This window comes from Daphnia pulicaria, chromosome 6, assembly GCF_021234035.1.
Source record: "Daphnia pulicaria isolate SC F1-1A chromosome 6, SC_F0-13Bv2, whole genome shotgun sequence".
NCBI lineage: Eukaryota > Metazoa > Arthropoda > Branchiopoda > Diplostraca > Daphniidae > Daphnia > Daphnia pulicaria.
Window position 1 is genome coordinate 19,391,245 of NC_060918.1, and position 22,219 is coordinate 19,413,463.

The following is a 22,219-nucleotide window of genomic DNA, read 5'->3' on the forward strand; positions in this document are numbered from 1 at the left end:
GAAATTGTCAATGAGCTGACCCTATTGACCCCTTATAAAAATTTACTTGTTTTTCAAGCACTGGAGGAACAGAGTCTCTTTCGTTTAATATTACGATGAACGAATGGTAATTGAAATCATCAACTATACGGCTGGCCAAGATAACTCCACATGGAGCAAAAAGTTCATAAAATAAAAAAAAAAGTTAATGCCATACATTACATTTAAAAAAATATTAATCCGTGATTCGTCACAATCTTTGGGTACTTTCTTGCCGAAAAGGTGGCGGTTGAGGAAGGGCTCGGCCTTTTCTAGCAACTGTCTTTCAGTTCTAAATATTCAGATTGGAGAGAGTATAACTTACTCTCAAACCGACTTTTTGAAGGTGTGGAATGAGATTGGTGGTTTATGAGCGAGCAGCAACTGGGGTAGCACAGCTAGGCGAACAAATGACACATTGTTAGGAGGATTGCAATTGTTTATGATTTGGAGAATACTACTTACAACTCGGATCACAACACTTTTCGAAGTATTCGGGCACCACCTTCTTCATGACGACCCGGAATTCCTCATAACGTGTTCGTTGTACCTGAATGGTCGAAGTTTCTGGAAATATAAATAAAATAAAAATTAATAAAAAATTAACAAAAAAATTGAAACAAAAATTTACTTGTTATAGGTACAGGACACGGTACACGTAGTGGCCATGTTTTGGGGAATTCAAAGGCAACCACGGATCGCATCTCATGGCAGTGATGTCTATCTCGACAATGGTTAATTAGCCAGCGCATATTGCTACGTTTCATGACATAAATTCGTCGTTTCACACAAAAAAGAGGAATAGTAAGAGGAAGAAGAGGAAGTAACAATCAAACGTGGCAGGTGGCTCGGGACGAATGATTGAATCCCGCAATCACAGGTCACGAAACACGTAGTGGCCGAGTTATGTTTTTTTTTGGGAGGGGGGGGGGATTCAAAGACAACCACGGATCGCATCGCCAGGCGGTGATGACGATCTCTACAGTGGGTAATTGGCCAGCGCATATAGGAAGAACTGTAAAGGTAAAAAAAAATCTATGGAAATAGAAATGAAGGTGTACTCCTCACTGGCATGAGAGCACTCTTCATAATTTAAAGGCAAATTCGTTTCCAAGGGAAGCCAGTTTTGGTTGATTATTATGATTAATATGGGTCCTAAAGATTTTCCCCGACTTGTTTAGGTCTCGGGACAATGGATCGTACGACTGCGGGAATCTACAGCGGGAATACACCAAGAATTTGAAGGATTGATGCGCATTTAGCACATCAAACTAAATCAAGAAGTGGAAGAAACAAAAGCTGAATCCCCTGTTTCTGAGGTGGACCTTCTGCCCTTCTCTCAATCCATGAGAAACCGACAACTCTTTCGAAACGTCGAGGGAGTGAATTTGCGTGAGAACTGCTCCTTCCCTCCCTAAGGGAAAGATACATGAATCCTCTATTCTTTCTTCTATGTCCCTTGTGGATCATCTCGGGGATTTAAGGCAACGGCTTATCATAACTTTTGTCGTTTTTTAGTCAATACTTTAGCCCATATCGTCTCCTCCCATAATCACTTCTTAAATTCCACAGGACTGACGGAGGTCTTCCTCACCTATTGGAGGGTTTCTATGTTGGGGGCTTTTAACACCTCCCTTTCCGTTTTCTTCAGCCAATTCTGGTTTTTTCTTGCACCAGGACTTTATCGACAAGGAAGTAAAATATTTATCATATTTTTTATGACAGCCATTTTTTTTGTTTCTTAAAGAAGTTTCTCTCGCCTATGGTGTGGTAAGTCCTTCTTCTTGGAAATTTTTCCTCAGCTTTGAAGCACTGGCTGTTCCGGGAATTCTTCCCATTCATCTGGAAGCCAAGGTGACTGAATACCTCACCCTTGGATCTTCTAATAGCAACCAATATGAATAAACTGGTTCCCAATTTATTCCATGAATTTTATAATCTCTTGATTCATATCTTTTATGCACTGCATAAGATACGTCGGCTTTTGCTAATGGGGAATTTATTATTTTGTTTGGGTTTTGAAATCATGAACATAACATATTCTGAACTCTTGCATCATGAACAAAGTTAATGGGCCATATTGTACCATCTTCTCCGTGGTAATTCATAATAAAAGTATCTGCTTTGGCTGTATAATGAAACATAAACATATCAGGAATCCATTTCTCTATCCTAGTTTGACTTTCATATTTGTTAAATTTCTTGAAAGCTAAGTGTCTAACATCTTCATGTTTCGTAGCTTGTTGATTCCACCATTCACTTACATCATAAAAATTGTCAATTACATCATTAACAGCAACATTGTCGATATATTCTTTTCTATTCAGTCGTGTTTTATTGATTGTTATATTCAGTAAAATGGAAGTAAAATGTCTTACAGTCAATAAAAAAAATTCTTAGAACTAGAGGTAAAAGAGCGTTTGTTTATGAACTTTCCATTCCGACGGCAACTTTCATTCCAAATATACCTTGAATTGAAGAAACCATTTTTGGTTTTTCGTCCATCCATCACAAGCATTTTATTTTTACTTTGCTTTTTGTAAGGAATAAGGTCTGTTGGCATAAACTCAGTCATGATATTGAAAAATAGCTTCCAACATTGTAGTTGGAACCAAATCTTAACTATTTTTGGACCACGAAAGTTATATCCAGGAAAGGTTTACCCATGTGTGGTAATAGGAGACCTTTTTTTACTCATCGTGCCTCTGTGCTTTCCATTCATCATCATGATAATCTCTTATCCATTGAGAATATACTTTTGCATTTGGTGTTATTTCTGCCCCATTTTTTTACTCCAAGATACAAACTGAATGATGAGTCCGAAATAATTGCTGCAATATTATTGGATATTGAATTTAAAATGCACGTTTTCCCTTTTAAAATTTTAATTTAATTTACAGATAAAATAAATTTTGAAATCGCCAAATAAAAGAGCCAGTCGAGAATGCACTGGCTTCAAAAATCAGGATGAAGGTGACTGGCAATGATGGATTATGTTCACTTTTACTGTGTACTTTAATACATTGTAGTAGTGATTATAATTTTTTTTATTTATGTGCTAATTTTTGTTCATTTTGCAACAGAAATGGAACAGATACGTGAAATTCCTTTCACATTGAAGAAAGTTGACTTCTCTGAAATGCTTGCATCTTAACAAGCTAAAGCTACCGAGATCTCTCAAGATAAACAGGTATCTTTGGCCATTGCATTTTCTGGATAAGTTTGAGATCAAGCCAGGCAGACACTTCAATCACCTAGAGAAACTTAAATTTATGTTCTGCATTAAGCTCGAGAATTTGCGATTGCTAAAAAAGCAGCTCACTGGCTCTATACTCTTTTTCGATGCATTCAAATGTCTTACTTAACTTGATCCTTGCCTATCCAGTTGCCTAGAGTGTGCAAACTAAGGCATTGTTGGACATTGGAATGGTCATAGGGATACGGTCTATTGCTCTCAGTTAATGTGACCAAATGATTTTATTTAGATTGATATTGTAACAATAAGTATATTTCATGCAAAATGTTGTAAAACTAGAAATAATTTGTATTTGAACCTAAAAGGGATTATAAGCTATATACCTTTCAGTTTACTGTACAAAAAACATTTATAATTAAATTTTGAATCACAAGCAAAGATATTGCTGTATACTGGTTGCCCTTTATTTGAAAATAGGAGGCGTGAAGTTATAACTTTTCAGTTACATTTAAGTCATCCACTAACCTAGTACTTATAAAAGTGGTTAAGTCAACAGAATAGTGTAATGTAAACAACAGGGATTGACATTTTCAAATATGAAATATCGATAGCTACTCCGGTAATAGAGATTAGTAATAAATGTGTTTTCGGTTAATATAGATTCTACTGAACCCCGACAGTTATTATTTAAGTCCAAGTGGCTAACATTAAATTAAAAATGTTTAACTGAAATTTCTGTGTCTAACAAAAAAAAATGTTTTTATTTATTTATTAGGTTCTAATTTCCATTGCTGTTGTTCTTTTTTTATGTTATCGAAAGTAGCTGACGTCTTTTCAATCCTCAGGGAACTGCTGCACCGCTTACCGTGAAGGTCTCAATTCGAATACGAAAACTAGGCTTAAAAGGATTGAAGTAGGATGAAAGGGAAAATATTGTCCGTACAGAATCGGATACCTTCGTCAACTCCTCAGAAGAGGCCTAAGCAGCCACATACTACTTCCAAGTGCTAGTCCGTACGTTATAGTTACATGTACATCAGTTACAGGCAGCAGTCGGTCAGCGTCAATGGCGTATCGTCATCTCCCACCCCACTCATTTACGGTGTTCCGCAAGGCTCGGTGCTAGGCCCTATACTCTACATCCTGTACAACTCCCCGATGCACGAAATAGCTTCGTCCTTTGGGATTTCTGACCACTACTTTGCCGACGATTCCCAAGAATATGATTCTTTCACCCCATCTCTGTCTGCAGCTGACCAACAACGAGTTTTCGATAACCTTACAGGGTCTCTCGTAGAACAAGGGAAATGGCTGGCTGCCAACCGCCTTAAACTGAATGAAGACAAAACGGATGCTCTCCTAGTCTCTTCAAAAGACAATGTAGCGAAGAAACGCATTGCGTCTATTCCTCTCGTGGTCGGTGGCGCCAGCATCATTCCCTCTCCTGTGGTCCGAAATCTTGGGGTTCTACTTGACTCTCACCTAACAATGGAGCAACAGATAAATTCATCATGCAAATCGTCCTACTTTCACCTCAGGCGAATCGCGAGAATAAAGAAATTCCTCTCTCTTCCTGCAGTGATACAGCTCGTGCATGCTTTTGTTCTGTCCCACATTGACTACGGCAACGCTCTACTGGTTGGTCTTCCCGCAACTCGCCTGGCGAAGTTGCAGCGTGTCCAAAACTCAGCAGCTCGTCTCATCATGGGTGTAAGCCGACGTGAATCCATCACTCCAGTTCTCCGCTCCCTGCACTGGCTCCCAGTGTGTCAGCGCATCGAGTTCAAGATTGCTGTCCAAGTGTTCCGTTGCTTAGTTGGTCTCGCGCCACAATACCTCAGTGCACTAATCAGCATCCGTGACACCGGTCGTGAATCCCGCTCCTCCTTCCAGCTCCTACTCTTCACCCCTCGCAGTCACATGAAAAGCTTTGGCGATCGAGCATTCTCAGTCGCCTCTCCTCGAATTTGGAATTCCTTACCCCCCGACCTTCGCTTACTAGCTCTCTTTCCTTACTCTCCTCTTTTATCTCTCACACAGTTTCGTTGTAAGCTAAAAACATTTTTGTTTCGAACGGCATATGAAAATTGAGTTTCCCCATGTATATTGTCGGAGCTGATAGCGCCTTTGATCATGATTTGGAAAAGGCGCTATTCAATATTAAATGCAATACATTATTATTATTATTATTATTACATCATATATGTATATGAAACATGATAGGACTGTGCTGCCACTCACGTCCTTGCTGAATCATAATCCTGATCAGAAGTTGATTAATTTAATCAAACAGTCTTTTACACCCTGATATTCACCGTACTTGCAAATGGGTGTAGCTTTTCAAGTGTGATCCCTCCAAATGTATCTTCAAGGACATCACACCTAGTTCACTCCAGTGGAACGTGATCCAGGCTATCAAGAGGCATCTACATCAGAAAGAATTAACTTTGTTTTTTGAGGAGGCCGATACATTATCCAACAAAACTCTAACAAAACAAAACCTTTGAGACCCACATGTATAACCAACTACTGTTTTCACAGTTAATCAATTTATTTAAAGCACTTTTCTTCAGAACAAGCCTGTTCAGCACAACCTCAGCTTCAAGTAACACATATAGTAAATTTAATTAATGAAAGAGTTGGCATGATAAAAAAAATATTATTTTTACAAGGACAATTGAAGTAATAAGAGAAATTAATTGGAATTTCATATCGAAACTATATCCTACAATGACAATGAATCCTAGCTTCAAATTTCCCAGTTCAAGGCAGCCAAAATATTAACAAGCAACAAAGAATTGCATCAATGCAAACTTAGGGGTTGAAGTCTAAACGATGGCGTCTTTCTCTGCAAACAACGCTGTCAAGGAATTTTAAAAATCGAGAATGTTAAGGCTAAATGACAGACCTATAAAAATTGAAGCTTATTTTAACAAAATAGTAAGAATTTTTTTCATTTTCATTAAATTTAAATAAATTAGAGCTTTAACTTCGAAAATTTCGAATTGTTTGGAATTGAATGATTACACATGTCTTAATATGGATTATAAAACGTTACATTTTCTGAAAATTTCAAACGTTTTTTCTCTTTTTTACTGTGTCTTAGTGTTCTGTGTTTGTGACTTTCTCAATTCTGACATTCGTAAGAATGAGACGCAGTAGCAGATTGCAGGCTTAACAACCAGCGGACTGTAGATGGCCTCTTCTTCACAAGAAGGTAAAAAAACTAGCATCAGGTGATTAATTCTGAAAATTCAATTACATGGTATTGCATTACAATGTTAATTAATATATTTCATTTGTTTTCTTGTAATCAAAGTTGAATTTTTTATTGATCCTATATTTTTGGAGCCAGATTTTACACACGAAGTGTAGTTAGTTTTTGCCCACAGCTAGGTAAGAGCTTTTTCTATATTTCAAATATAAACTTATGAATTTTGAAAGACATGAAGATCCTAAAAAAAAGATGAAAAGGAAATTTCCTATCTGCCTGATCAAGTATCACTTTGAGCTTCCTGTGGAAGGGGAAGGGATACTTCCAACATATCCGATGATTTTAAGGATATCAAAAAGATTGGCACGTCTGTATGTTTCTGGTCAAAGTGGACCAGCTTTTAAAGCCACAAATTTACTGTGATTGTATTTTTGCCTTCCAACACCCTAATGAGACAAATAGGTAAATTAACTTTTTATATATTTTATTTTATTGTGATTATTTATTAGCAAAATACCTTAAATTAATTTGTTTACATAACTTTTCAAATTTGCACGAAGAGAGAAGACTACGGGGAGTGGAAACCTAATAAAATGGAATAGGTGGCCGAATTCAAGGAAGACAAAAACTTGGTTGATGACTCAAATTGTTATTGTATCGGTGCTATTAATAAGTATGTGTTAAGGTAAGTGTCATAGTTCCAAATTTAATGACAAGGTCAAAAATTTTTAATAATTTTATTTCAGAAATGTCGTTGCAAAAGAAATTTATATTAAAAAAGATGGGTAAGCAGTGTATTGGATTTGACCAAAAAAATCAAATCAAATCCAATCAAATCCAAAATATTTAAAGATTTGATTTGGATTTGAAAATTTTTTAAACTTAAAGATTTGATTTGGATTTATATTGATTTTCTTCAAATATCCAAACCAACCAAATCCATTGGTGGCGCCACTAGCGCTAACAGTTTGCAATTTCGAGCTGTAGATTTAATCGTAAGTGAATCGCAAACGCTAGAGGCGGTACCTCCCAGTCAGGTTGAGAATGGGTAGCATTTTTTACACTAATGGGGGAATAGCTGGAAGACCGGACTACACAGCAGCGGTAATAGCGGTATATAAACTTAGAGGTGTACGAAGTGTCGTTTGCTAGTAGTTTCGTCTGCAAATTTTTGAAAATAAAATCGGGGCTTCCACATGAGGCGCTGATTACCAGGTTCGTAAAAATAGGTTTTTCGCTTAAATTTAACATTAAAAATTAAAGTAATTGTCTTGTGTGAGAATCTACCGATTTTATTCATTGTTTCGTTCATCTTCATTATACTATACAACCATTTTTGACAGTTTTCGTTTTATTTTTACATTTTAATTTTAGAGCGCTTGTTGGTTAGTCAATAGTAGTTCGTTTTAGTTTGTATGCTACTTTCGTAGACTAAGGATCCGAAAGCTAATCAGGTGAAAAACTGACTAGCTTTCTGAATGTAGATAAAAATAACGAATCTCGTGATTTAGCAAAACGGTCATTAGATCACTGAGAAATAGTTCTCAAGGAACAAGACGATAAACTATGGTTTAATTGCTTTTCATTGAATGATTGGGACTGGAATCTAATATTACTACCACTATTTGATGATGCCTATAGTGGTTCCATCAAAGACCCATAAAAGATTTTCTTTTAAATCATCGTGAATTTAGCAGTCAGCGAGTGGATGTACCCGTTTTCCGATTAAGAACCGATTGAACCCTAATTAAGTTACCGCTGCTGTGTAGCATTAAGTAAGCCATAAAACTCTGAACTCTTCAAGTAAATAAAAAAAATTGTTCCTTGATTAAGATTGTTGAAAAACTGGTTTGAAACTAAAAAATTCTAATTTTTTTTTTTTGGGGGGGGACATTTGATTTGGATTTGATTTGGATTTGATTTGTTTTTAAAAAATTTCATTTTGATTTGATTTGAATTTGAAATTCTTTTTATTTTTAAGATTTGATCAAATCCTAAGTAATCGTCAAATCCAATACACTGTGGAGGATAAATGGAGATGTCATTGCTTGGAGTAATTGGTGCAGTTTGGGCAGCACCAACAACAACAGCTCATCTGCTAAAGCGGCGGTTACACACTTGACAGATGACACTCGTAACGATGGTAACCAAAGGCCAAGATTTTTAATAAGATAGGCTACCATTTCTCCATCTAGTGGTCGAAAGAGAACCTAATTCTCTGCCTGAGGAAAAATCAGCATCGACAGGCTTTTTTGTCTGGGTCTCCTTCTTTACTCTTTTATGTGATAAGTTACATAAAAGTTAAAAACTTTGGGAATTTCGTTAAAATCAGTTTGTTTTTATGTACACATTTAACGTAACGTTTCCTCCTTTCATCCTTCATGATCTATAATAAAATAGATTGAAAGATTACAAACTAATCATTTTTAATTTTGACTGTACTTCAAGGGACAAAAAACAGAAGATACAACAGAATAAAGAAGACAAACAGTACAAAAGGAAAGCGAATGGCATGTAAATGGCAGGCAAACGGCAGGCAAAAGGCAAGCAAAAGGCAGTCAAAAACATTTACTTTACGGAAGTATGGCAGGTACAAGGGGCAAAGAATTAAACATGAACACTTCTTCCAGCACCATCTCTTCCAGTACAATCTCTTCCAGCACCACATCTTCCACCACGACCAACAACATTCCTGGGTCTTCCACCACGTCCTCCTCCTCCACCATTTGTAGATCCCTTTTAGATGTAAGTTTTAAACTTATGTGTAAGATTAACAGGTGTTATTGTAATGGAGTAATGTTATACTTTTATGTGTTGCAGTCGAATTATTCATCTACGACTTGTTTTATTGAGTTGTAGTTCCTAATCATGGATGGCGCTAGTGACTGTTCCGAATTTGTGCAAGGGTATTTATGGTTGATCTCAATTAAGGAAGACGTTTGACCAATCTAATAAAACGCAAATGTGTCATAGTCCGTGCCCAGAATTAGGAACACTACTATACTCTAATTTGAAATATTTTTAAAATTCAAGGTGAAAATCACTTAGGGCAACGGCTTCAAGTAAGCAAAATTTGGAATTGACTTACTGACGATATTCTGAAATTGCCGGAAACCAAATTTTTCTTTGGCATTTTTGTAACTTGACAACGTCGCCCCTCCCCTCCCAAAGAGTGAGTAGCGCAGATAACTTTCATTTCATGCCGAAGAAAGTAAGGGAACTCGAATGTCAACAGGAACGAGATCCCATTAACTTATCACCACTTTATGAAAAAAGATTACTAAATAACTTATGAGGATAAGGTGTTATAAATATCTTATATACTATTTTTATTTTTACATTTTGGGTCTACTCATACGTGAGACTTAGAAATTTCGCCGTTTTTCTCAGATTTATTTTGATGGATGCTGTTGGTGACGCCAATTACAAAATTTTCGTCGACAGCAGTGAGCTGACCTCTCAGGGAGGAGAAGAAATGGGGTCAGCTTATTGCTCCATTTCACCTCGAGGTCATTCATTGGTTAGGGTAATTTCTTTTTTATAGAGAGGCAAGCGTAGCATTACTTCTAGAAATTTCCAGATAGTAAAACTTCGACACGTTTTTCACGAAAAGGTGACGGTTGTGGTGAGGCTCTCTCTTCTCGAGTCACTTTTTTTAGCTCAAACAGCTCCGTCTGGACTGCAGTCAGTTCGGCAACCTTTTCTTCTGTTCAAACCTCTTCTTCAGTTTTGTGGCCATGGTTTCGACAAAGTCGTTGTCTTCGATTTGCAGTGACAAACGACTTTTCACTGTAAGATTGCGATGCATCGGGAATCGATGTAATTTAGAGTTTTTGAGCAGAGTTCTCACGCTCTGCGCCTTAAACGTTTCAAAGAGTCAATCTTCTCTCAACATTCCACTGTTGCAGCACTACCCCCTTTTTAAATTCTTTTCCCATAAAAAGTTATGAGAAAAAGAGAGATTTTCTAGAAACCTAGATGTATGTTTAGGGGGGGGGGAGAGTCAGCCATTTTGGATGCGCGTCTTGGAGGAAGAAGGCACCAAAAGATCAACTGGGGTAGACGTAATAAGGAAAAATGGGGGATTATAGTGAGGAAATGCAATCCTCTTGGGACAATCAAGTTAGAACTTCCGTAAATAAATTCAGTTGATACTTTGTATTCAAAACTTCCAGCACAAGACTGATTACTCGACAAACTTTCAAGACATAACCTCCCTAAGTCCTTAGCCCTTAACACGACAAAAATTCCAACCAATTTTCAATTTACTACAAGACTTTCAAGACATGACTTTCTTGGAGGACCAAAACTCCAAGTTATTTTCTGAATTTAGCATTGGCAAATTGACTATCAAGACAAAGACAGAGATTATATCTTCAACAACAAATCAATTACGGCGTCCACTAGCAGCCCCAGCTGCCCCACCGTGCCGAGCGACGCTTCCACCCTGACGACCAACGCCATATAGCGGACGAGTTGGGAACGGGTCACAGCCTTGGAAAGCTCCGGAACGACGAATATCGGGGCCGCCACCACTGACGGTCACTACCGGACGATTGGCGAACCCAGGATCAACTAATGCTTCGCGCAGCTCTAAGACTAGAACATGTCCATTGTACTTGTAGGCTTTTTCTTGCTGGAATGGAAATAAATGAAATAAATAAACAAATAAAAAAAAATAGAAAAGAAAAAACTTACATGATTGTTAATCGCTGCAGTCACAGACTCTCTCTCATTAAAATGATTATGAAGGTTCGGAAGTGAAAGTTCACAACCTTACGGCAGGATAAGATGACTCCACATGGAGCAAAATTTTCCTGAAATAAATAAAAAAAAGGTGAATATTTTGATTAAATAATTAAAAAAAAATACCTTAATCTTCGTTTCTTCACAATCAATCGGGACCTTCTTGACCAACAGGTACCGATTCAGGTCTGGCTCGGCCTTTTCAAGCAATTTTCGTTTGAGTTCCGAAAATTCCAATTCTAAATTGGCAATTGCAGCATCTTTTTCAGTTTGAATTAAAGATGTAGCTGCATCTTTCTCCAATAACCTCTTTTTCAGGCTCCTGGAAATAGAGCTTACAAAATTTTCGTCGTCATCTACGGAAGATGCAAGATGGGTCTTTTTCGGTGTAGACATGTCGCTCTGAAAACTCGACACAAACTGGCGCGTTTTAAAAGTTTGCGGTTTCTGGAAGGAATGCTACCCTTCTCTCTCTACAAAGAAAGAGGTGACCCTGGCCAATGAAGCGATGACCTCGAGAGGAAATTTGCAATGAGCTGACCCTATTGACTCCCTAAAAAAAGTTACTTGTTTTTCAAGCGCTGGAGGAACGAAGTCTCTTTCGTTGAGTATTAAGATGAACGAGTGGTAATTGAAATCAACAACCATATGGCAGGCCAAGATCAACGCCACGGAGGAAAACTTCGTCGTCTTCGATCGACAAGAAAAGTTTTAATTTCTTGAGAGTAGTCGACATTTCACTCTCGGAATCTAAAAAAGAACTGCTGGCGCGTTCAAAGAGTAAAAACGTACTCTCCCACCAACTTTTTCAAGGTGTGGAATGAGATCAGTGGTTTGTGAGCGAGCAACAACAGTTGTTGTACAGCTATCCCTTGTGCCTAAGACGCCCCAATGAAAAATTGTTATGCGGATTGCAGATTTTTGTACAAACAAACCAAGCCGAAAATTATGGTGAGTCTACCTTACTCTCCACTGCTGAGCATTCTCCAATAGGGGAAAAGCACCCGACCATATTGGCTTATTTCCACCGAAATCCAATTGTCCGGCCTTTGCCTTTTCGGCCGCCATGAACTGCATTCTGAATTCCGCCACAGTCGTCACAGTCATGGTATACTCGCCTTCTCCTTTCTTTCGCTTGATGCTATCTTCTTTTGTCTTCCACCAGGTAGACTGTCATTTTGTTTTTGGTTGGTGGCACCAACCAAAAACACAATACGCGGCACTTCTATTGTTATTATAGATTCTTGGTATTAGTTTGTTTAAGCCATTTTGAATCTCTCAATGACAAAACAATTGAGTAATAAAAGATGTAGCATTTTGACTTCTAATAAGGGCTCTTATGACCCTTCTTACTTGGGGGTCATCTCCACGTAAATGGTTACCAGTAATCTGGTTAGGCGCATGAAACTTCTCTTTGTGCGGTTTCAATTTTAAAGAATCCTTTTGTTGGAATGGAATGGAATGGACAAACCGTCGTTTACTTAAAAGAAAATATATCGTGAAAAAACAACGTACAACGTCGGGTAACGAAACCCTTCATAGTTGATTTAATTTCATTGACTAAATTTTTGAATCTTTTGAATTTGACCTTTAAATCTTAATTTCAACAAAAACATTTTTTTAGATACAGACCATGTATTCTCGTTGTAAGTCACTGCACAAAAAACTTAACTTTTCGTCTGGCACCTTTTTTTACCAGGTGGATGAAGGCTTAAAGTTTTTTTTAAGTTTCTATAGTATTTGCTTCATCAATCTGGAAACCAGATCGGTGATCATTGGTACACGAATTTAATTAATTTGTAAGGAATTTAGATAAAGAATTTAGATAAAAATAGCTCTATCATAGAATCTATCCGAGAAAAAATGTGATATTGTATTTTTCACGATAACGAAATGTCATTAGAGGGAACCGTATCTTGCTTTTTCCCTTGTACATCAATCAAAACAGGTATGTTTTTTTTAGTTTTTTTATTTCCTTTCTTTCTCTCGTTCGTGTTTTTTGTTGCATCCGTTTGGCTTAAAATACAAATTATGACATTTTAATGACAAACTTTACATTGCTAAAGTATAGACTTTTGCAACTTGTCAATAAAGTATTGTTTCAACATTAGAGCAAACGACTTTTTTATATAGGTGGTTTTCATCACTGAGATCCCTTCCTTTACAATTGGTATGATGTCTGTCAAAAAGACTTTAGATTTGGACCAGGCTGGAATTGAAAGAATTCAAATCATCACATTTTGCTTTCGCAACAAAGCGTGTCAGCTGACAGTATTGATCTACTAGAAAGATGTAGAGAAACTGTTTTTTTTTTTAAATTTAACTGTTCGCATGAAGAACAAAATCAGGTACATTAGATGTGTGTGTTAAAAATCAAAACAATGACGGCCACTTGCACCGGCTGTGTCAACCCCCCGTTTAAATGTCAAGTTCACTCCTAAAATGTAAATTTGGGATCTCTCAAGATTTTCAATTTTATGATCTCTATCTAAAAGCAAAAACAGATATTTTACCAAAAGATGTCAGTATCTTTTCATTTTTCGGGTTGAATACTATGAAAGAAGTGTGAACTAAAAATATGTAAATTAGAGCTGCGAAAATAAAGCATTTGACTCATCTACGGCTTTTGAAGCATTTAAATGAATAACATCAAGTTTGACTCATATAATGCACCATATAAATTGGTTTGACGATAAATCAAACCAAAGATCCAAATATACTTCATCTTCTCGTTGTCATGTTCCAGATGGAAGAAATAATTTTCTTCTAAAATTTGTAAAGACAATTCGGCTTTCGGTGATATGGGAAGAGCAAACTAGGATGACTGTGTTGATTTTGATGAATGTCCATTTGGTGGTTATGGTATAGTGAATTTTTCTTTATGCAATAGATTTGTAGAGTTCGTAAATTTATTTTTAAAGGATCGATTAAAATGTATTTAAATAAAAAACAAATCTTGCAAATACTATATAATAACCCAAAAACATAAGGTGCATCTTCTTGGGGAGGTGAGGGCTTAACTCGCAGTGACGAAGTTAACGGGTTGAATATGGTATCCTGGGTTACCTCTGTCATGGAAAGCTCCGGGAAGAACAACGTGTGAAATTTTCTTTTTAAATTTTTCCTCTTTTTGTTCCCCTTCTTCTTCTTGCCACCTGCTGCATGTGCCCCGCCAACATCTACTTCAGCATTTCTTCCAGCCAAAAATTCCATCTATCTTCTACATTTGCCGCCCTAACCCCCACACCCACTGCAATCCCATTATTATTTCCCTGTAAAGCAACAGTATCCTGCACTAAGAAAACCATGCCCTCCTCTGAAGCAGTGCAGCAATTTTTCCAACAAAATCGGATATTGGACGCCGCACTTTTCCAATGCCTTTTTCTCTTATTCTAACAGGAAGTTAACAATTGTTAAAACTAACGTTTGTACAAATAGAAGCAGGAATAATGAAAATACATACCTGGAATAAAATCCTGTAGTGGATTGCTAGAATTTCATTCCCAAATCACAAACTTGCACCCACTTACTTTCTTCTATTGCAGCTCACTTCAAAAGAAAGTGCACCTTTCCGTAGAAACTTCTGAGAAAAAATTTAACAAAAGCAAAGGCCAAGCACAGTAAACAGTACACAAAGTATTAAAAGTTATAGTTTTCAAAAGATTTCTATTCCGTTCTCATTTTTTAAAGGCTGAGTAAAGTAAACAGATCGAGAAAGTGTGTTTATTTTTAGAACGAAAAAGTATAAAAAGGAGTTGTTTAAAAGGATATTATATTTATCTTGAATGAATGAAATGTTTAAAAACAGCAAACAAACAAAAAAAAAACATTTAAAAATTACTCCAACATATCTTTTTCCTTTTCCTCCAAATTCGCCAATCTCCCAGTCAGCTCCACCAACTGCTTTCTAGCGGCTGCCTCTTCCTATAAAAAGAAGGATAAGACGTCTTAGCACGAAAAAGAAAATACACATTTAGAAAATTATATTAATACATTTAAAAAACATAAACATTTACTGATTCACGTTAGTGTGCATTTTCTCAACTTCTCCTACCCTTTGCGAACTTAAAATTTTTCTTGAAAGATTTTCCTCAGCGCTCCATCCCGCTCTCACTGCAAACAGTCAACAAGAAATTTCTTGATACCGACGTGCTGGCGAGGCTTGAAAAAACTTCTGGTGGAAAACCAACAGCGATCACGAGTTGACCCATTTACCCATTTCGTAATGTAACATCACTGAATGTTTAACCTGATTGTACATTTATTCGTACAAGACATTTAGAAAAAGTTTTCTTGTTTACAATTCGACTCAAACTTTTAAGCCACTTTGACAATTGCAACTTGAAATTTTTACACTTCTTTGACAATGACAAAATGAAATTTTGTCCACTTTGACAATTACAACTTGAAATTTTTACCACTTTGACGATTTTTTGACCAACCACTTTGAATACTCGAAACATTGCTTGACAATTCCTCTTCCTCAATTTCCTCCCATGAAATCTTTAGATTGGGGACGTTCCATCATGCGGGGAAGATCGCCAATCTTCTGTGAAATCTGAAAATAAACGAAAATTAATGTAGCATTAGCTGTCTCAGCAGATTCCATCAGTACAGATTTTATTTTATTCAATTTCCTCCCAATCTTTTGTTTTGTTCTGTAGGTCTGGCCATAACCAGATAAAAACAAAAGAAGAAAAGCTCCCGAAAAAAGAAAATCAAAACATAAAAGAAAAAAGAAGTGGAGATTTGCAGGATGCGAATTCAGAATATATAATCTTATTATTACAGAGTCGGCCAAAACAAGGAAGAACACGTATAAGAGAGAGAGACGATGCGAGACGATGGATGAGCGTTAATTATGAATAAGAATGTACAAAAGATATGAATGCATTCCGCTTTTTTTCTTTATTATTAACCCAAAAATTCAAAATTTTGTAATTTATTTTTGAAATATTTCGACTATTAAATATTGCGGGGACTTGCTGGCTTTTCACGGTGTGGTTTTTCTTATTAAACAAACTCTTTTCTTCGTGGACTTTATTATCATTCCACACCGACGATACTGGTGATCGTAGTCTGTGTACATCCTCAATTTCGCCCGGAAATTGAGTACTTTTCTCAATTTAATAGTAACTGTGGTAACCAATGCTTCGTTTTCGGCCACCGTCGGAGCGTACTTCATCTTCTTTGGTGTCGGCATTCTTATAAGAATCTCGAAACAAACTGGGCACGTCGCAAACTTTTCTAGTAGATCTGGAGGGAATCCTAACCTTCCCTCTCTACAAAGAAGGAGGAGAACCTGGCCAATTAAGGATGACCTCGAGTGGAAATTTGCAATGAGCTGACCCTATTGACCCCTTATAAAAATGTACTTGTTTTTAAAGCACTGAAGGAACAGAATCTCTTTCGTTGAATATTACGATGAACGAATGGTAATTGAAACGGCTGGCCAAGAAAACTCCACATGGAGCAAAAAGTTCATAAAATAAAAAAAGAGTTAATGCCATACATTACATTTTAAAAAAATATTTATCCGTGATTCGTCACAATCTTTGGGTACTTTCTTGACGAAAAGATGGCGGTTGAGAAAGGGCTTGGCCTTTTCTAGAACTGTCTTTCAGTTCTAAAAATTCAAATTGGAGAGAGTATAACTTACTCTCCCACCGACTTTCTGAAGGTGTGGAATGAGATTGGTGGTTTCTGATCGAGCAGCAACTGGGGTAGCACAGCTATCCGCTATCCTCTTGTGCCTATGGCGAACAAATGACACATTGTTAGGAGGATTGCAATTGTTTATGATTTGGAGAATACTACTTACAACTCGGGTCACAACACTTTTCGAAGTATTCGGGCATCACCTTCTTCATTACGAACCGGAATTCCTCATAACATGTTCGTTAAGTTTCTGGAAATATAAAAAAAAATAAAAATTAATAAAAAAGTAACAAAAAAATTGAAACAAAAATTTACTTGTAATCGGTACAGGACACGGTACATGTTGTGGCCGTGTTTTGGGGAATTCAAAGGCAACACGGATCGCATCTCTGGGCAGTGATGTCTATCTCGACAATGGTTAATTAGCCAGCGCATATTGCTCCGTTTCATGACGTAAATTCGTTGTTTCACACCTAAAAGAGGAATAGTAAGAGGAAGAAGAGGAAGTAACAATCAAACGTGGCAGGTGGCTCGGGACGAGTGACCGAATCCCGCAATTATAGGACACGAAAAACGTAGTGGCCGTGTTTTTTTTTGGGGGGGGGGGATTCAAAGACTACCACGGATCGCATCGCCAGACGGTGATGACGATCTCGACAACGGGTTAATTGGCCAGCGCATATAGGAAGACCTGTAAAGGTAAAAAAAATATATGAAAAGAGAAAGGAAGGTGTAATCCTCACTGGCATGAGAGCACAAAACAACCCTTGATTTTTCAAAAACATTTTTGAAAAACAGATCACCAAATATCCACCTAGAAAGAGTACTTGACGCTCTCCTGAAATCCCCTTTCTCAAAATGCTTGCTTGAATTTTTATCTCCAGAGCTTTCCAAAGTAAAATAAGGTCGAAGGTTAAACCCCTCTTGTAATTTTGAAGGTTAAGCTAAATATGGGAGCCCTTAGTTGGAATGAATTTGAGGAAAACAGATGGTTGTCCCTAGGAAGAGAACCTCCCACATTCGAAGAAACTTGTGGAGGGCTTATGACCGTTTGACACCTAAAAATATTGTGCCCTTTTGCTGGGGGGGGGGGGGGGGGCTCACAAGCTTTCCCATCATTTTTGCGGGACATGTAGTCATTGCCGTGATCACCTTGTATTGGATCCTAAGGAAGCCAATGCCACCAATCTGGGAGCTAAACCTAAAATGTTGTATATTTGTGACTTTAATCTGAGAGAGGAGTAAGGGCGTAGTGTCCTTAACAATCACGGTGGATGTCATGGGGTTGACCATGCACCAGAGTTGTTGTGCAGGTTCTTCATTTAATCCTTCAGTGCCTCTCGTCTCTAATATTTCTTCTTTTTGGAGAGGGAGAATGCCTTTCTCTTTTACTTAAAAAATACCCGAATCTTCAAAAGAAGGTTTATATTTGTCATAAGGATGAACTGATTCTTGTTTACACAAAACAAGGCATGGCCATTCGTTCGTTAAAGTGCTCGAGCATGCGCTTAGCTCTGGAAGCTCATCGTAGAGGAAAAACTCGATTCGTTTTTTTCAGCAGGGAACACATGTTCCTACATGGGGCTCGCAAAAATCATTTTGAAGACCCTTCCAGTTATTGATCGCCCTGCAATTGTCAATAAAATTCCCACCTTCAAGGGAGAGAGACTTTTCCTGGATCTAGGAGGCAACATTCAGTGTAGACTGTGTCATTTGGTCAAATTTGTCCTTATGGGAGAAAAATTTGTACAACATGTTTTTGGCATACCCAATCCCAAAGTAGGGTAGATCAAAGACGGCTCTGAAGTGGTTAATGGCCCCACTCTACTGAAGGAAGCTGCTTCTATTCTTTTAAAACTTCCCCTGAATTTTCAGGGGTTTGTGTGTTTGTGTGTGTGTGGGGGGGGGGGGGGGGGTAATCTGACCCGCGGGATTATTGATGTCTCGGTGACCGAAAAAAAATTATTAAATAAAATAAATATTACGGGGAACATGGCCCTCAAAACGGGAGAAGGCGTGATACGCCTAATTTTTGACGCTTTGAAGTGGGGCTTTTCCAGCTCGTGGCGGGGATTGCTTGAGTACTTGATTACAAAGCTCATCTTTGAACGCTTGAAATGCCAACTGTACCTCCAAAAATACAATGGGGCTTATTGGATCGGTCTCAATGGAATAGCCGTCAAAAGCCACGGAAAAACTGATCCCTTGGAATTTGCCAATTAATTTTTTGTTTTCGCAATTAGCACAATTCACAATCAAAGTCAGCAAGTCGCAGGATAGTCAGTGGAAAGTCCTCCATCTGCTGCTAATTGCCATCAGCCCAGCTCTGTTTTGGTTCTTAGCGGTTCTTAGTGACGAGAAGTTAAGCTTTTGACAGCGAGTTAATCGTTTTAAATGAATGGGTTGCAATTAACTAAAAATATTTACATTTCGGTTTTTGCCCCTCAGATGTTTTTGACATCAGAAGATTTTTTTCTGGCGTTAACATAACTATGATTGGATATTCAGAAGAAGACAAGTTGATTCAAGAATATGTTGAAGTAGCAAAATCTACAAAAAAATTTCTAGAGCAATCGACCGCATGTCGCGAAATCTTGAACATCATCAATTTGAAGTTTGCTAGTTACAAGAAAGGATCCTCAACAACCTATAAGCTACTCTTTTGCATTCTGCACAATCCAATGCCATTTAAAGGTTTTTTTTTACAGATTTAGCACATTCATTCTCTTTTACTAACCCAAACAATTCTACAGGAAAGCCCCATAGCATATGAAGGTGTATTACGCTTAATCCCGTCTGATTAACATACAAAAAACAATAAAACTTCTGAACTACAGCAATGGAAAAAAAGGCAGGAGAACGAACTTAAAATGAGATTTTTTTATGAAAAAAAACCACTCTCTTCCTCAGTGCCCTGTTCATCACTGTCACTGCTAGCCATGGAAAAAGTGCTCAAGCTGTGCTCATAGTTGCTGATAGATTGAATAACCTAAAACCCACTACCCCTGACGATTGTCACAAATGCAATTTTACCCCAGGAAATGTGGATTCTTATCCCCAAACAACGTGCACCTGCGAAAGCGATCAACGCGGGTGCTGCGGGGATGAACTGGCAGGATGAGTATAGAGATAATGTGACGTATGACATGACGCATGACAAAATTTGACGTCATGTGACCTACGTCAATTGGTCAGACAAAGCGGGGCGGGCTATTGTAGCACCCCATTTTTCCCCAACAATCATAGCTCTTTCTAAAATGAGCTTTACGATAAGATTTATTCTAGTTTCTTAGTCTGATTAGCTCAGTAGAAGAGCAATAATCTTGACATACGCTCTATCCTCAAGTTGTTGTGAGTTCAATCTACTAGGACGAAAGATGGCCAAACGGTTTGTGGCGTTGAATTCAGGTCACGAGCAGTCCATCGTTTTTCAGTTCTGTAAGTAAGAATTCCTCTGTCTAACACAAGTAATAAATAATCCATCCAGAAGAAAATATATGGAAGACTAAAAAACTTCTTTCAGAATACACAACAGCAGATGAGGCCGAGTGGTTTAGAAGACTGACAAAAACCAGTTTCAATCTGGGAGCGTAGGTTCAAATACAAATATCTGCATTTTGACACATCATTCTCCACATGATTTATTTTACAGAATTAGAAACCATAAATTAATCTTCGATAGTTCATTTTGCAGAGCGGTGATTTGCAGCTGATGCGAAAAGGATATTCATTGTTCACTATTTCAACTCAAAATCGTTTGTTTTTAAATATTATTTTACCCACCCTCCTTTTCCAAAGGCAAAATATTTACTGAAATATATGTCTGAAATAATGTCTGCAGAAAGTGCCTTGGCAATTTGTAAGCAAGTAGACATTCTAAGATCATTTAAGGCACTGCGTTCAGGTCCCAGTCCGGCTCAATATTCCATATGAAAAATAGTCGGCCACGACCATAATATATACTTGTTAACGTATGTAAAGGGGGGTGTGAAATGCCCCATTTAGTCCATAAATATGGCATCAAAAAGTGCTTCAGCTAGCTCCAACGGAGGAAGGAGGAAAGGGTGGACTTTTTGTATTCTAAATATTTCTTTCACACCCAACAATATTCTTTTTAGGCATATCTGTCCGCATTGAGGGCCATTAGAAGTTGTTTTTCATCGGTATGTTTGATAGAAGGCCATATTTATAGGTCATGTATATTTGTGTAGTTGAATACTTTTTTTTGTTAAACTTCCATAAGTTAAAAAGAATTGAAATATTGATTATTGAATATTATATGTGATCTCCTTTCATCCATTTCCTTAACGAAAAAGTCTAGGAAATCACCCATATCATTATGGTCTGCTGTGGAACGTAATTACTTAATTAAAATTGTATTTCAAAATTCGAATTTCCCAGAGAAAGGTCGTGGTCTCTTTTTTTTCTTAGTTTCGAGGCACTAATGATGAGATTTCGTCGTCAGATTTTTTTCAATTTAATGGACATATATTCACAAACGTCATTTCACCCAGACATCTGTATTATAGCTTTTTTACTTTAAGCCCTATGTTGCTGATTTAATTTCAAGCAGACGAATCTGGAATCTACAGTTTCACAGTTTCATTTTTACGTAGCTTAAGAGGCAAATTTGAAGTGGGCATTGAATTAAAGTTTTCAATGCCAGGTGTAACTTCTAAATGGTGTGGGGTCTGCTAACTATAAATGTGAATCGCTATATTTGACTTACTAGGAAGTCTAGAGAAAAAATAAATGGCTTATTTTTGTCCAAGTCGACGCAACTATTTAAATTTACAAATATTCTCCTCGAATGGTTAGGAAAACCAGTTTCATTTGGACGCAAAGCTATACAGGGATTCAAAACCAAACAAGTTGATTTGTAATAATGAAACAGTTTTTTCAAAACAATGCAACTGTCAACACATCAATAATTTAACTATCATGAAACACATAAATTTCACATTTCTATAATAAAATTCCTCAGGAATACGACTACACATAATGGTATACAAGATACTAAAATTTTGTTGCTTTTACTTGAATCAATGAAAAAATTTTCCAGTAATTATTGAAATATTATATTTTACATTGTGATTGAAGTTGACAGAAGTGTCGTACTTTATTGATATTCATCAATAGTGTGTCAGCGTGATTTTTCTGCTAGATGTGAAGCTGAATTTCTGAACTTAACCCAATCTCACGTTAACATATATTGAAGAACAGTGAGCGATCCCAGTACGAAAACATCCGATTCCCGCATCCTAATAATCACCTAAGAAAATTAGTCCTGGAAAATTGCTTTAAGATAGCGGGAAACGAGAATATTAAATTTTATTTTTTTCCTGTACTATTATTTTTCTTCTTATGTATTTTGCATGTAATTTTCA